Genomic DNA, 12,160 nt, shown 5'->3' on the forward strand with positions numbered 1-12,160 from the left:
GTTCCCAATATAAAATTAAAAAGGTGTATTTCTGAATGCAATAAGCTGTTTTTATTACTTTAGGAAGCAATACATTACATCTACAAAATATAATACTTGTCTAAAAATTATCCATTCTAGCAAAAAACACGGAGAAAAAATATTTATAATTCCTTTCAAGCTTGGTTTATTTTTAAATTTACGATTTATTTACATATTAATCAAAAGAATGATGATTTCTGCAAATATGATCCAGGTGATTTTATTAATCAAGATTTTCGATAAAAAATTCGAAAAATGTCAAATAATTAAAAAATAAAAAAAATATTTCAAGAACAGAATAGATCATGTAAAAATGTCCATTGCGCAAAAAGTTCTAAAAAAATAATTTAATACAATATATTCGCACAAAAAATAGGATTTAGAAAGGCAGTTGAGCTAGTGAGTCGTTAGAGAAAATATTGATAAAATGATGAGATGGAAAGACATATTGTCCAAAAATGTTCTATAAAGCAATCTAAAGCTCTGCTATAACAATAATAAATTGCTGAAAATTAATGTACCCATGAATAAAATTATTTACGACTTATTCGACGAGATATTTTTGTTATTCATATTCAATTCATTTTGATGGTGTAAATTTTTTAAACTGTATGGATATTTAGCATATAAAATAAAAGAATAATTCTATCATTTAATAAATGTTTATGATATAATTTAAAATTTTTAAAAAATTCGGGTTCTATAATAATATAAACTACATATATTATAAAATTTTGACATTTATTTTATGGAAAATCTCTAAATTTTTATAAAAGATAGTGACTTTATTTCTTTTGCTTTATTGTATCTGAACCACAATATAAAAAAAATTAATATTTAAATTAAATTGCACATCTAAAGAAATTTCTTTTTAATAAATATAAAAAAAATACGAATTGAGCATGGCTTAGAAATGATTATAAAATTATTACACGATCACTGACGTAATCTAAACATTGCATATATGATTTGTACATATTTGATCATAAATGCAAACAATGATTATTAACAACTAAATTTATATTTTAATCGATGTTCGGGATAGTAGAATTTGTGCAAAGTAAAGTAAACTTGCTATGAGATATATTTGAATAAATATTTATTTTTAAAAATAGAAACCCAAATAAATTATTTTCTTAAATATGAATGAATAGATATTTTTAGAAGCATCATTTCAAATATCTCATTGTTTTTAAATATAAAAATTAGAGAATTTTTTTTCTTAAATAAGAATGAATAACATTTTCTATAAAATATCATTTGTACATCTCTTTGCTATTGTAAAAAAACAGGAGAAGTTTCTTTTTTCTAAAAAAAAATGAAGTCACATTTTAACTTCAAAAAGAGGATTTATAATATATTATAAGCGACTTTAATTAAATTTGATTTATTATACCAGCTGGGTATAATATATGTTAAATGGTTTTCTTAAATAAAACGCCTAGAGCACTATTAAAGAAAAATTCCCATTTATTTATTTCCTTTTCCTTAATTTTAATTTTTAGTTTCTTTTTTTACTTTTATTCAATATAGATCATATAAATTATTGATATTTACCATAAATGTGACAATTTCAAATCTTAATTATTTGCCCAAAAAAGAATAGATATATAAAATTAAAATATTTGTTTTTATGATAGCCCCTATAAATTTAATGGAAATTTATATTAGAGAGGGATTTGTCTTAACATCACATAGAGTGTTATTGAAAGAAGGAAAGGGGGTAGATATTATTTATAAGAACCCAAAATTGGCACGGAATGACCAAACCAACATAGATGAAGTGGGTGAGCTTGTTAAAAATAAATCTAAAAATATATTTATTAATCTACGGGATGAAAATACAATTTTCATAAACAATAATCCATATGTTCTACGAGAAAGTGGTAGGGTTAACTGTCCCTTAAAAGAAATAATAGGTATTTCCGGGGTAAATTTGGAGATAAACGAAGATAGGTTGGTTCAAGAAATTATGAATGAATATCATTTAAATAGTTGTTTATCAGTTTTGAATATTGATAAAAATAATCTTGAACAAGAAAAGATATTTATTGAAAAGATCGAGGTGAAAAAAACAAAGGAATATGTATGTGAAAAACTAGGAAACATAAAATATTATAGACTTCCGATTTCCGGATACGGTATGGGTATTGAGAATGACACAATTGATCAATTGTTGATATTACTTCACAATTTTGATGAAGATACAAATCTTATTTTATTTTCGGATGATAAAAGAGAAAACAATATATTTTGTTATTTTTTGATTTCAGTTTTTGAAAGTATTATCTATTTTAACATTAATTCTCTAGATAGTTCATTTCTTGTTCCCAAAAAAACAACAGAGGATCCCTTTTTCGTAAAATTTATTAAAGATAATAAGGCAAGCTTCGGGGACGAATTTTCTTCGCTATATGAAATCGGTTATAACGGAAGCTTTAAAATTGTATCTAATTTATTGTCTATTCTTGAAAACACAAATTCAAAAACCATAGTTGATTCTATTTTAACATTAAATGAACACAATTCAAGCCATAATTTAAAGCTCGAAATTTTAAGATCTATTATTTCAGATGAACAAAATAATTATTTAACAGCCAATATTTTTCTTGTAAGATACATCGTTTTAATTTTACTTGCAGAATATATTTTCTATAATAACAATAGATCAGATAAATCAACATTTTGTGGTTTTATTGAAAATAGATTTGAGTACCAAAACCTCTTTAAATACATAAAAAGCAAAAGAGAAAGACCAGATTTACTTGCACCTCTTAATGTTGTCATAGAAGAGAGAAAACTTCCTAGAATAAAAACCATTAAAAATATAAACGGATTATTGGCAAGAACATACAAATCCAATAGCACAACAAATATGTTCAATGGAAATAAGATCATCACCAGTACAGACCCTGCGAATATATCCAAGATTGCGGGTGTATTTTTTTTCTTAAATATGCGAGAAGAACCTTTGATTATTATAAAAGATAAGCTTTATACACTAAGAAATATAGAAAAATATGGAAAGAACATAACATATCTGAGACATATAAGCAGAACGAAAATCGAAAAAATTGAAAAAAAATTAAAAAAAGCAATAATAAAAGAAATAAAACATGAAGACAATATGCCTTATTATATTATAAGAAATAATGACTATCAGAAAAAAGAAATTCTAGCTGATGTAAATGATATCAAAACCATAAGCGAATATATAAATATAAAATACCAAAATGCAAAATACTTGAGAATACCTATAACTTCATCAATGGCATTTAGATTTAACAGATTCGATAAAATATTTACTGCACTTATAAAACGTGGACTAAAGAATTCAGAGCAACGAACGATTGTTATCCATTCAAATTCAAAAAGAGGTCGAGCAACATATACAGCAATTGTAATACATTTAATAATGGAACATGAAAATATAGAATTTCTTTTTTCTTCAAATCTCAATAATGAAAAAATTAATTTACTCGTTGCCCTTTTAGACGGTGGACAAAAGGCTTTTCTCACAGTGAATCACTTATTTAGAGTTTACTTCAAGACAGATATTTATAATTTTCTATTAGAATCAAGAAATCTTAAAAAATCAAAAAGAACACTGAAAAAGTACTTTCTCTTGATATGTTTTGCTTCTTGGTTAGATGAGTACAAAAAAACACACACATCGTTCGAAAAATGGATGATAAGCAGAGTCGACATAGTAAATTTACTCGAAAGTATCAATGATGTGAATTTGGATATATTCCAAGAGAAAAATTTACATATTAATGAAGAAATAATGAATAGAAAGGGGGAAATACTAAGCTCTGCTATGATTTTGAAAAATGATTATTTCATAGGATCACAGATATTTAAATTGTTTGGTGACGTAAAAGGCACCCGAAATTTCAGATACATTCTATTTGAAGATAACCTCGTGGTGGGGCTATCAATTCCAACAGAAAATGGTATTCATAATACGCTCAAAAAAATACAAGAAATCCTAAAAATTAAGAAAAATAAAATTTATTGGTTTTGCTTAAGAGAAGAACCGGTGATTTATATAAATAATTCTCCATATGTTTTAAGACACGGCACCAAACCAGATTCAAACTTGGAGATAACTGGAATTTCTGCAGATACAATTGAAAATATAGAGAAAAAACTATATAATGATATTAAAATAGAAAAATCAATACATTTGCACGATGAGATGCTTGTTGAAAATAGAATACAAAATGTTATATTACGAATAGATGTCGAATCACTACACTGTACCCGCGACATATTCACCAAATTCGATATAAACTACATTAGACTGCCCATAACAGATGAAAAAGCTCCGATTCCAACCATCATAGATAGACTGTACGAAATATTTAAGCAGATGTCAGGCATCAAAATTGCTGTATTCAATTGCCAAATGGGGAAGGGAAGAACCACAACAGGAATGGTACTTGGATATCTTACATTCCACTACCAAAAAATACAAGGAACAAAATACATGCCAAGATTCAGAATCATTTCTTTATTAGTACAAATACTTCCATTTTCTCTTCAAAGTAAATCTATTGTTGATGAAGTCATCGATACAATGTCACATTTAGAAAATCTTCGTGAGGTAATCTCAAAACTTGCAGAAGCTGGGGAAAAGGAGAAAGCAAAAAACTTTCTCATGCGCTATTTCTATCTAATTTGTTTCAGTGAATTTCTCATTCAAAAAAAGGAAGATATATTTTCTCTTTTTTTAGCTAATCGCCCAGAAATTATAAATTTGGCAGATCAAATTGAAAAAATAGGACTCGAATTAGTAAAATGAATAAAAAATTATGTACTTTTTTTAGTTTACGATCACATAAAATAAATTTGTTTATTTTATTATTTACTACGATATTTTAGTCTAAATTTTTCGTTTCCCAAATATTCTTTTTTTCCCATATAAATATACATAGAACCATAATAAGCAAGTAATGTATAATAACTTTACTACGTAATTTTTCTATCGCAAATATTATTTTTTTTACGGAAATATATTAAAGTATATGAAAATGTTTTCCGAATTCATGTTAAAATAATAAAAAATTGTTATTTATACACTTGATAAAAAAATCGTCTTGAATTAGGATATTTACTTTGATTCGTCTACCGAGAAGATTTTACAACTATTATGATAAATAAAATTATTCGGTTGCGTTTTATCATTCTCTTCGAAATTAGACATATCTAAAAAGACACATATAAACTTGTAACTGATATCAAAGCTTAGTAAAAGTAAAAAGAAATTAACCAGCGCACCACCCCGATTAATTCTTAACTTAGAGATGAAATTTTTTTTCCAGCAAAATATACAAATGTATTGTTTTAAACCACAAAATATAGTAATATCGGTAATATTTCCTACTGCAAATCCATTAAATTTTTTTTTTAGAAATACAAACAATAGAAATTGTATTTTTATCGCAGACTATATTTTTTAATGTTTTTTTGTCGCTATAAAAAAATTTACATATATTTAATAGCAGAACAAGCATTTTAGATATTTTTTAGAAACTGCCATCAATTTATCTTATCTTCCTATTGCATTAAATATTGAATTCTTGAAAAAAAAATTTAATATTATTACATCCGTTACATAATTTCAGCGAAATTAATCGATTTTTACTTAAGATTTCTGATTTTTAGAAAAACGTTAATAACCATCATCATTTTTTTGCAATTAATTTTTGAATTAACAAATTATATTACGAATTTAAAATTATTTTTATCATATCCCCAATTTATTTCATACATGAGAGATTTAAGTGAAAAATTGATTTGTGATATTCTAAGCCACCTAAAAAATAAAAAATTATCATAAAAAATTTTATTTTTCAGATCTAAATATGACAGTATTCACTATTTAAATGCATTATTCTTGTGATTATATATGCTATATATGGGTCTGTATGCTAAATTTAATCTTGAAAGCTGATATTAGCAAGAATTGATCTAAAGATAATATTAAATTCTTGCACCTTACATATTATATTATATTTATTGACATTCGCTTCACAAGCCAAATAATGCATAGAAGATAACTTTCAAACACTACTTTATATTTTTTAACTGTACTATTTTTTAAAAATATGTAAAGCGATTGCCACATAAGTTTCAAAGGTTTATAAAAAAATAAATATAGTTTTTCTGATTCTAATTATAATGTATATATTAATTAGAAGTTTATATAGCAATACAGTAGAATAGAACTAGAAATTTAGTAAGTAATTTTTATAAAGAATTTGATTTTTTTGAAGTTAATTATCTTTTTTTAAAATAAAATCTATCTTGTAGACGCATGATGATTAAAAATTACAGGTAATAAAGATGAATTATGCTGAGACCTATTTTATTGATACGTTTTTTAAAATCTGGTTTTGCTATGAATAGTATATCAGTGTAGCAACTAATCACAGCGTTGAAAAGCTTTGCTGTTAGTTTTTTCGATCTCTTCTCTATTAAAAGAGCCCATGAGCTTATGGGGAAAGAAATCATAAAAGATCATCTCTATATTAACGAGAAATAAAATTCACTTTTTATATCTTTTAGAATTACAGTTAACATTTCATCGTTTCAAATATAACACAATCAATATTATTGCAATGATAAAATTTTTATTATTGCATTGCAGGAACGATGGAATTTTTTATGCTATATTTAATTTCAGTGAAAAGAATTTTTATACTTATATGCGGATATCTTCAATAACAAAGTGTCTATTTTTTTATTTTTCGGTTTATCTCTAAGTAAGGCAAGTAAAAAGAATCAAGTTTTTCTATTCCAACTTTTACTTATGATGTCTCAACGTCAATACTTCAAAGTTAAAAAATATTATGTTTGCTAAAATGGATTGAAAACGATCCTTATCTTCACAAAGCGATCACTAATAAATACTTTTACTATTTTAAGAAATAATTATATGCCTCGAAATACTTGAGTAGCCTTTAATTTCGGCCATCAAGAAACAAATTAATTTCAGATCCTTCCTTAAACAGGAATTTTTAGTATATTGCATTGTATTTATATTTTATATGTGATGATGCTTGAGGGTTAAAGAAACAAAATTTATATTTATGACTTAATTTGCTTTATGCTTTTCTTAGTTGTCCTAGAAAAACTTTAGATTACTCTATAGAACGGGTTTGGATGATACTTCTTTCCATTTCATCATATTTACAATCTTCTTCAATAGATTTTCTTCCCTCAAGATTTATTAGTCCAAGATTATTGCGAAATCTTATCTTTCTGTGTATGCTTCAGTTTGCATATCGATTTTTCTTAATATACATGTTATGGTATTTTTAACCACCCCATTGTACGTTATATGTAAAGAAAAAATAAAGTTATTTATATATACATTGAAATGGCTATGTGTTATGAGCGGATATTATGAAATTCTTAAATTGTAATTTTTATACACAGGTTTAGGAATATATTCTAATTATTTGGGCTTCTTTTGAGGGATATAAAATTTTTTGCACATTTTTTGCAATACCACAACAAATAATATGCTGAAATTCCAGTATATAAACATTTGATGAAATGATTAAATAATCACGAAAAATTGTTACACTAAAACACATAAATTTATTAATTTATCTCACTGAGAATTTTTAAAAAATTAATGCAGATACTTAAAACAAGAACAGAAGAATGATGAAATATCGTAAAAAAAATTTATTAGTATTTAAAACTAATCGAACAAATGGTTCAATAACCTATTCGATTGGGAATATAATGCAAGCAACGTGTCGTATGCATCAAAATCAAATAAAACAAATTAGAAATCAAGAGTAAAGATTAAATATATTATACGTACTATAAATATAAGCATGTTCTGTTAAAATGCAACTAGAATATAATATTTGTTACGATTTGATTAAATTAGTAAGAAATTTTCCATGCTGACTAGACAAATTAAAGATTTATATACAATAAAAAAGTGAATATATTTAATAAAGAATGTATCTTGCAGAAAATGATATCAAAAGATTATATAATGGCCAAAAAATCTAATAAAAAATCACATATGTCACATTTTTACTGAATCAATGAGTAAATTAATCACATTAAAATTTCAAATTTTAATTTCTAAATTATAATGTCAGTTAATACAATAATTAAGTTTGAATTTAAAAATTTAATCTTATAATATATTAAATGTTCGTGAAAAGTTTAAAAGCAGCGCACTCGAGAAAAAAGAAGAAAATATTATGCTATTTATATTAAAAATGTGGATTTACAGTTTCCTTATATCAAAACCTTCATTTGCTTCGAATTACAAATATAATGCCTTATAATGAATTTTTTGAGAACAAATATGCAAAATGGCTTTCCGAATCAATTATATATTATGCACCAAAATTTACGAAAATTATTATTTTAATACAGCTGAATGATATATCACTTGCATTTTTTGTTTTACTTTTAATTACATGTTATTCAAATTATCTATTTTTGATGTTATTTATACCTTCACATATTCCTAAAGTATTTTTTTATTTTGCGACTCCATTCATTCCTTATGATTTAAGTTTTTGTTTACAAGCCCAATTTGCTTGATCTCTCGTGCACATTGCGTATTAATACACACGGTTATTTTATCCGCTCTAAAGTCTTCTTTAATAATTCATCTTCGTTTAAGACTAATTAATTCAAAAAGATTTTCAATCCTAATTTACGTTTATATGCCTCAATCTGGTTAGTTACTCTGAGTTCTTTCAGATCAATTCTATGATATTGTTTACCCACCATTCCAAGTTGTAACATATGTAATAATCTTTGTTTTGCCCTTGTATATAAATAACAGCTCGTATGCTAGCAGATCATACTTTCACAATTTTTCATTTTCAACTATGTTTATTTTTTATATCTAGTCACACCGATTTCCATGTATGTGATACATTTCTTCTTTTTTATATATATAAATATATCAGGTCTTTCGTTTGATAATTTTATATCAGTATGAATTCTTGCATCTAATTTTATCTCCGCGAATTCATTTTCCATTATTTCTTGTACTGTGTGCCTACGGATTTTTTTGAAATTATATTTTCTTGCTAGCATAAAGTGAAGATACAGTACTATTTCAAATTTCTTCTTGTATAGTCATAGCCAAGCGTTTTTTTATCTGCTTGCCTTTTGAATGACAGCCTTTAAAAATTCGTTACTGTGCGGGCATCTTTCTCTTTCAATAAAGAAAATTTTAGCATCCAAAATGAATTAGAACCTAGCTTCTTCTAAAAATCCTATATGTTCTTCCTGTATCCACTTTGATAATCCTTTTATTTCTAGCATTGATTTATTATGCGCATTAAAGAGTATTTAATGTAATGTTTTTGTTTTTATTTTACACAATAAACTCTCTTTTTGCTTTAATTCAAGCTCTGAAAGATCTATTTTTATATTCCGTATTTTGCCATCTAGAAAAAATTTATTAAGACCATGTGCGTCGCGTGGTTTTTTCATAAATTCTAAAAATCATCTTTCCTAGGTGATGTGTTTTTTCTTATTTAAGTGATTTTAGTAGCTAAATAGTATTATTTGAGATTTAAATTATATTTTTTCAAGACCGCACCTTAGTCTATTTCTTTTGTGGTAAAGTCGTTCTTTATTAGATGATTGCATATATATTATATTTTCAATCGATTTTAGCGTGATGTAATGGTCTATACGTTGAAAATCTTCTGACTCTTCCTTTAATAACCCTGAGTATTGATAATTTTAATAAAAAATCATGTCCATTAATTGCCTTAATTAAGTTTTTACCGATAAGTTCAGTTTTGAATAAAGTTCATTAAAAATATTGGCATTGTATCAAAACTGGAAAGTATAGTTGAGTAGAAATATAATGATTTAGTGCATTTTATTAATATTAAGGCAGCATAAAACATAAATAATGTATAGTATACATAATGCATATAAGCAATTATTTTAAGCAAAATTTGATAAAAAACACATATATTCTAAATCTTACAATAAAATGAAAGCGCCGCATAATGCAATTGAGGGAAAAAAATTATAAAAAATTAGGAATCATTCCCAAGTAGAAATGTGTTTCAATTCTAGAAAGCAAATCCACGCAGTGAATTTTTTTATACGCCAAAAATATAACTATATATATTTTGTTGATATTTTTCTTTTTTACAGTATATATTTGTTTCTTAATTTTTTTTATTATAATCGTTTCTTTACAGGCTAACTTATAGCTTCTTTTTGCGATTTTCTCATGCGGTTTGAATTTTATAGACGTCAGATTTTTTTTTAAAATAGTTTGACCTTTTAAATTGGGTAATCAAATCAACAGAATTATATAAAGTATTGCGCAAAACTAAAAGTTGGTTTTATTATATTTTAAGCATAAATATAATCTTTTTAAATATTAAAACCTATTCATATTTAAAGGTACCCATATTAGAAGATTTAAAATATAATGAATATTGCTTGAAGCCAAAACAGTTTGATATATGTTATTTAATTTAAAACTTCTTTATAACTATTAAAAATCGTAAAATAATTGATTTTTATTTTATAATACCTTATAATTGTAGTACACAATGGATTTTTTCCGATATTTGATATCACATCCATATAAATTTAAATATAAAATAAATCGGAATTTCTAAAGATGCACTAAAAAAAGTGATAGCTTCTTCAATAGATGTAAATTTAATTTTGAGTATAACTAAGGGTCAAAATATAGAAAATTTAAAATATTGTAAATTTTAGTTTCGGGCCTGTTGTATATTTTTAGGAATAAAAATTCTAGCGCGAGTTACGCTCTATTATTTTAAAGGCGTAGTGTATGTCTTCTATAGCTGTAAGTTGCACAATATGGACTTCTAAATACTTACGTAAAACGGTTTTTACTTAAATGAACTTACTCAAATGACTAAAAATAAATTTGTGCGTAAATATTATCTTGTTGACCCAAAAAAATATTTAAATCATTGGATTATACATGAAACTTTGTAAAGCCTTCAAAAAATATAGTTCTGGTGGCACTCTATAAATTGAAATTCAAATATTTTTTTTGCATTTTAAATTTAACGAGATGATCATTTTATCCAAGAAAAAAATATAAAAGAAATGTCTTAGCCGAAACCCACATATTTATATTCTTGAGAAAAAGATTATTTTTACTGGAAGTAGTAAGAATAAGATCTCATAAAGAGTTTTTTTAGAATGAAAAGAGTGATTTGATTCAATTGTAAAATAAAATCCACCCAATCAAATCAGTATAAGATGAATAGATTTAAATAATATTTTTCAAACATTTCTATAAAATATACACAGATCGAATTATAAAATATATATGATAATATGTCTGTGCCTTATATGTCCTTTAAATTATACAAAAGCATAGTTAATTAAAGATCTTTGAGGAGATTTATGATCAATTTAGTAGTAGTAAAAGCGTAAAAATAGCAAAGATTTATATGTATGAATACATACTAGGCTAAAGGTATTTATTATTTAGATGAATCCTTTTGCTTATTCTTTAAACAATCCTCAAGGTGACTATATATATACAATTTAACCCCTTAAGATCAATTATATACTTTGAAGTTATAATAAAAAAGAATTTATAAAAAAAAGAAGATGTTAATGTGATTGAAAAATTAATAGTTGCATTTAAAGATTTAAGATATCTTATTTACAATCAAATGCACAGATCGTTAGATTTAACCAAAACTTACCCTATATCATAAGAAATATATATTTGAGTATGCAACGATAGCAATAAAAAGAAAAAATGAAGTAGTTAAAAAAAAATAATTTAGCCATTCATTCATCAACCAAGAACTTATCATTAAGCTATTATTAGAAATTTCTTTTATATATCGTATGTATCACAGAAGATGCGAATGCCAATAGAAACTGTATATTGATATGCAAAGAATTAACCGTATAAGGCAAATGTTGATAATTGTAATATAAATTGAACTTAGGAGACCAGCTAATAGCACTGGGTTAACTTGATAATATGAATAGATATTTACTATTGAATTTGTCTAAATATGACCATTTTATCGGTGATAAACATAAACTAGCAGATTTATTCAAGAATAATAAAAAATCGAGAAAGCTGAAGCTATATATACTATATTCATAT

The sequence above is a fragment of the Rhyacophila brunnea genome, unplaced genomic scaffold (assembly GCF_057557595.1).
Source record: "Rhyacophila brunnea isolate RB1 unplaced genomic scaffold, BYU_Rbru_1.0 scaffold_37, whole genome shotgun sequence".
NCBI classification, from domain to species: domain Eukaryota; kingdom Metazoa; phylum Arthropoda; class Insecta; order Trichoptera; family Rhyacophilidae; genus Rhyacophila; species Rhyacophila brunnea.